The following is a 6000-nucleotide window of genomic DNA, read 5'->3' on the forward strand; positions in this document are numbered from 1 at the left end:
GCAACTTTGCCTGTTCAAGATCATCACAATCATTGATGGCGGCTGTCTCCTCTATCTCCCTGAAATGAACTGACGGATCTCCCTTTACTGTGAGTCTTGGGAGGTGGCTCACCATGGATCTTAGTTGTGGGGCAGCGTATGGCACCACTGGCTGGTTCATGTGGGGTCCAGGATCACCATTGTCCTCGTTGGGACCGAACCTCTGGTGCCGAGCAGGACACATTGGTGCCGGCTCCGGCTTTGCTACCAGGGGCTGTTCCTCCTCCTGTACCATCTCGGCTACCCTTTCTTCCACCACCCCCTTTTCGGGCCAAGCCTCACTATAGCTTGGCGGGGCTAAGGGTTCAGTGACTGGTGCCACAACTACTTCGCAAGGAACTGGATGTTTGGATCTCCTGCAAATAGTCAATCTGACTTGCTTTTGGGCTTACGAGGCATACCATGCCTTTTGCCTTAACCAGGGCCGTTCTCAGGTCCTCTATGGTCTTTTGGCAGGGGCCATGGTCTGTGCACTCAAACCCATGTTCAAGGGATAGCTTGTAAGCTGCCTTAACTTCCACTGCTCTCTCCTCCTGCGCTCTTAGCTGTTGTGCGAGGCGGGCGTTTTTCTTCTGTATTCTCGCTTCATGGATCTTTGCCTCAGTAACCTGGCATTCCAGATACTGTATTCTAGCCTGATGCTGGCTGGCTACAACTTGGCGTTCTTGATTCAGCGCATGAAGCGCTGTGATGAGTTTTTCCCCACCCGTGGCCTTTTCCTCTATTTCTGCTGCCTGGGCAGTGATTTTTGGCTGCTTGAGCTGCAACGACCCGGTCCAAAATCTGGACTTGTTTCTTGCAGCACATCAGCCACACTGCCTTTTCCACTGACTTCTTATGCTCTTTGCTCTCTGTTCAGCTGATGGCTGCGTCCACCGGACGCCCATCCAGAAAGAGATCGGAAATCCACTGCTTAGTGAGATTTAACTTACCAAAGACATAATCTGCTATCCTCTCATCCATTGCATTTCGACCATTCAAACTTGGGTCTAATGCATTGCAATTCTGCTGCAAGTGTCCTGCCGCGGTCGCCATTTTCTGTAAGGGGTTTTCTCTCCGAGGTCGCAGAGGTTTCTCTCGCCAGAGGCCTCTCTCTATCTTTTGCACAGTAAAACCTTGAGTGGTTCGACCCACTCACCACTTAGATTCTCGACACTGGACTTAGGTGCAGGAACTACCATGCAGAGAAGACTCTTGTGGACCAAGTTTAATGAATCAAAATGGAATTTTATTTCATAAGGAAAAACAAATCAAATGCAAGCAAATAAGAGGATAGATGGGAGGGAAAAACAAATCATAACAATGCAATACTAGCTAAAATAGATACAGGCATAATATACTTTACAAAAGTCATCATGAAATGGGGAAACACATGGAACATCGAGGGACAACAACTCATGTTAATTATACCCAAAATGACCACCCCCTTTTACCTATCTAGATCCGATTATGAAGGGCCAGAAACATGCTCACCAATCCAATGGGAAGAGTATAGAGTTTTGAAACGGGTCTGCGTTTTGATCCTTAGAGGCATCCTGTCTCCACGTGGTTAGTCGAGCCCCAGCGAGCTGCGCCACACATCTCTCCTGAGGTGGGGGTCGGGGATGGCTGGACACCGGCAGGCCTGGATGTCAGCGGAGATCATCTGCTTGACCACAGTTGGAAGGCCCTAGCCGGCTTTCATATAGGTTTCTTCAGTATTTCTTTTATTACCTCCCATTTCGTCAACGGCCCGGTGTTGGTCAATGATCTCCTGATGTTTTATCCCGGGGCGGGATGCCGGCTCGAACCACCTTCTTCTACTTCTTCAAGCGATGGTGCCACCCATGCGGTGGTAGCACCATGATGACTGTCCTTTCTGCTACCCCTGGGTTCCCCAGATATACTTCTCATCAGAAGCCCTTATCTCGCGCCAAATCAGGTTAATCTTTTGTTTTCATTTTGGCGGGCTGGGAGCACAACGGGGTAGTTATTACATTTTAAAATACTTTGGGATGGTCGGTAAAGGGCCATCTCTGGTCTGGAATGACCTTCATTGTTTTTAATGTCCTGGTGATGTCTTTAACGGGTCCTTGATGCTCTTCTCATGAATATGAAACTGTTTCCTATTGTCTGGGTAAACATTTAGATGGCCTTTATCTACAGGCCGATCTTGACTGGATCTGCATCCAATCTATATGTATAAGTTAAAGCCTGGTTTCGTTTTCTCAGAAACGGCTTCCAGAACCTACTGTGGGTTGAATCCACAAAGCTGTCTGAGGACTGTAGGACCCATTTTAAAGTGTCCCAATAAGTTGGTCACGGGGTCTGGCGGCCATTTTGAATGCCCCTTTTTCCTGGGCTTCTTTTAAAACAGTCTTTAATATCATGGCCTCTTCTGCCATTCGACCCTTATTAATACAATATTAATTTTGCGAATCTTACATTCGGCGTACCGTGGCTGCAGTGTGTACCATCTACAATATGCACTGCAGCAACTCGCCAAGGCTTCTTCGACAGCACTTCTCAAATCCGTGACTTCTACCACATAGGACAAGGGCAGGCAGGCTTATGGGAATACCATCGCCTACAAGTTCCCCTGCAAGTTGACACCATCCTGACTTGGAAGTGTAGCTGGGTCAAAATCCTCGAACTCCCTCCCTAACTGCACTGTGGGAGCATCTTCACCACACGGACTGCAGTGGTTCAAGCAAGCGGCTCACCATCCCCTTCTCAAGGGCAATTACGGAGGAGCAATAAATGCTGGACATGTCAGCGATGCACACATCCCGGAACGAATAACAAAAAAGATTAAATTCAGGAATTGTATTAGTTTGTGCTTTCAAATTGTATTTATAACGAAACTTCGCTCCCCTTTGTCTTTCGACCCCTTTCCGTGCCTGCCTGCAATATTTTCTAGCCCTTTACACACCTTCCATGTCAGTGTCCCGGATCCTTTGATCTCGGCCTGTACACAGGGTTTACTTGATCAGAGTACGTTGCCGGGTCACAGACAGTTTATGCACAATGAACAGATTTCACAAGGTAGTGATTGTACACTTTAAAATAGGCCCCAAGCACAGAGATCTCCCAATGTCCATTGCCCTTCAGAATGTCTATTTAATGCTGGAATGTTTCCTGTCAGCATTAACAATTCCTCAGCTTCCGGGTTCCAATATCCAGGTTTCATTCCCACCCCGGTCTCTAAAAGCGGAACCATTCCCCTATATGGACACTGACTGTAGCCCAGCTCGGTGTGTTTCCATTCACTGACGGCCAGCTCACCACATACCGGATCTCACAGCACCACTGGGGACACAATGAAGTGAGGTCAGAGCATCCTGAGACACGACAGGAGATTATTGAGGGCGGGGATTAGAACGGGTATTTTCAAATATCAAAACCCCCCCTTTTACAGAGCGGAGAGCGACAATGCGGCTACTCAGCATCTGGGTTGTTTGGGTGCATTTCTGACAGTTAATTGTGGAGCAAACACATTTAATCTTTTCTTTAATCTCCAAAAACTGAATTGGAGACGCACAGAGATCTCGGAGGGTTGTGAGGCTGGAGGCAGTTACAGAAATAGGGAGGGGCGAGGCCATGGAGTGGGATTTGTATACACGGATGAGAATATTGAAGTCGATGCGTTGCCTTACCGGGAGCCAAAGAAAATCAGCGAGCACAGGCGTGATGGGCGAACGGGACTCAGAGCGAGTTATAATACGGGCAGGAGAGTTTTGAATGAGCTCCAGTTTACGGGTGGTGTAAGGTGGGGGTTCGGCCAGTCGAGCATTGGAATAGTCGAGTCTAGATGTGACAAAGGCACGGATGAGGGTTTCAGCGGAAGGTGAACTGTGGAAGGGGCGGAGTTTAACTGCTGTCACCCAGTTGAAGCATTCGGTCCATTTAACCAGGAATAGAATTGCACGAGCTACTTCCTCACCTTCTGTTATACCTTCCAGTCAAACAGTTGCTCACTTTACTCATTATAACAGATTGCAACAGGACATAGAACTGCTGTTCCAAGGGGTTGTTGGTGAAGATACAAAAGAGCCCATGTCGTACCGTAATCTCATTATATTGTGCCTGGTGATCGGTAAGTACGGACAGGCCTTGTGTCTGTTTGCACCAAGGTGATGTTAGTAGACTTTCTATCTCAGTATGGTATTCAACACACAGTTAACTTTCATTTCAGGGGAGATTCAGGCAGATTCGGTGTCACAACCTCAGACCACGCTCCATGTGACTGAAGGAGATGTTGTGAAAATAGACTGTAGCTACACAACAAGGCACAGTGACACCGACCTGTACTGGTACCAGCAGTACACGAACCAGGTTCTGCGATTTAGTTTGTACCGGGATATAAACAACAAAGACAAGGCGGAATTTGCCAAGGGAAGATTCGAGGCCGACCAGCCCAACGCAGAAAAGAAGTTTCCTTTAACGCTCACTCGAGCGGAAATCCAGGACATCACCGTGTATTTCTGCGGGTTGAGAAACGTGGGCTAGATTTTCAGTATAGACAGTTTTGGGGCGCTAACCTTAGCGCCCGCCCGAAGTTAGCGCCCGCCCCAAAGTAGCGCCCCGTTGCCGGAAATTCAGTGGCTTCACCCTAAGAGATTGGTGGAGCGCTAAAAGAGGCGTTCCACTCCTATCTTTAGGCGCTAAGCCGGCGGTCCAGAGGGATAGCGCCCAGGCGGGGCGCAGCGCGGGTGCGGTCATTTTTGGACTGACAGCAGACCCCGTGGCGCCGACCAGCTCTTAAAGGGGGAAGGGACGAATTGGTCTGCTGCCACGCCCTGCACACTGCAGCCTTGCAATGAGGCCTCAACACTGCTGCTCAGCCCCAGGGAGTCATGGCAATGCCAGAGAAGGCCCGTCAGCGTGCCCTGCGCTTCTCAGAGGGTGATCTGGACATAATGGTCACAGCTCTGGAGGTCAGGCGCAAGATCTTGTTCCCAGAGAGTGGGAGGAATCCAACCCACCACGACTACACCAAAGCCTGGAAGCAGATCGCCCAGAGGGTGACGTTCACCAGCGATGCCCCCAGGACCCACAAACAATGTCGTAAAAAATACAACGATCTGACCAGGATTGTGAAGGTGAGTAGCCTTTCCAGCCTCCTCCTCATTCTTGCATGTACACCTGACATGATGGGCAAGGGGAGCTGAAAGTCCTGTTGGCCAGCCCTCAGCCAGCAGCATTGGGACAGTCATGAGCATCACATGGCCATTCGGCACTCTACACTTTGTCCAAGCTATTCCACCATGGGAGGCAGTGCACACTACATCAGGGCTTCACTCTGTCCACGCTATTCCACCATGGGAGGCTGTGCACACTACATCAGGGCTTCACTCTGTCCACGCTATTCCACCATGGGAGGCAGTGCACACTACATCAGGGCTTCACTCTGTCCACGCTATTCCACCATGGGAGGCAGTGCACACTACATCAGGGCTTCACTCTGTCCAAGCTATTCCACCATGGGAGGCAGTGCACACTACATCAGGGCTTCACTCTGTCCACGCTATTCCACCATGGGAGGCAGTGCACACTACATCAGGGCTTCACTCTGTCCACGCTATTCCACCATGGGAGGCAGTGCACACTACATCAGGGCTTCACTCTGTCCAAGCTATTCCACCATGGGAGGCAGTGCACACTACATCAGGGCTTCACTCTGTCCACGCTATTCCACCATGGGAGGCAGTGCACACTACATCAGGGCTTCACTGCGCACTTACAGCCCGCCCTTTCTCTTGCAGGCTAAAGTAGCGCTTAATTGCCAGGTGCATGCCAGGGGTGGCCGCGCCAAGCTGCAGAAGCTCACTCGGCTGGAGGAGCGCGTGTGTGTGCTCATGGGAGCCCGTGTGATTGTCCCCACAGCGTGCGGAGTATCCGACCCTCCACTGCCCGGCAATGGTAAGGACCTCACCTTTTGGCCCTCTCACGTCGCACTGGCCCATCCGAGCTACCTCCTTT

This window comes from Somniosus microcephalus, chromosome 4 (assembly GCF_052327205.1).
Source record: "Somniosus microcephalus isolate GS21.2 chromosome 4, FLI_Smic_1.0, whole genome shotgun sequence".
Lineage (NCBI taxonomy): Eukaryota > Metazoa > Chordata > Chondrichthyes > Squaliformes > Somniosidae > Somniosus > Somniosus microcephalus.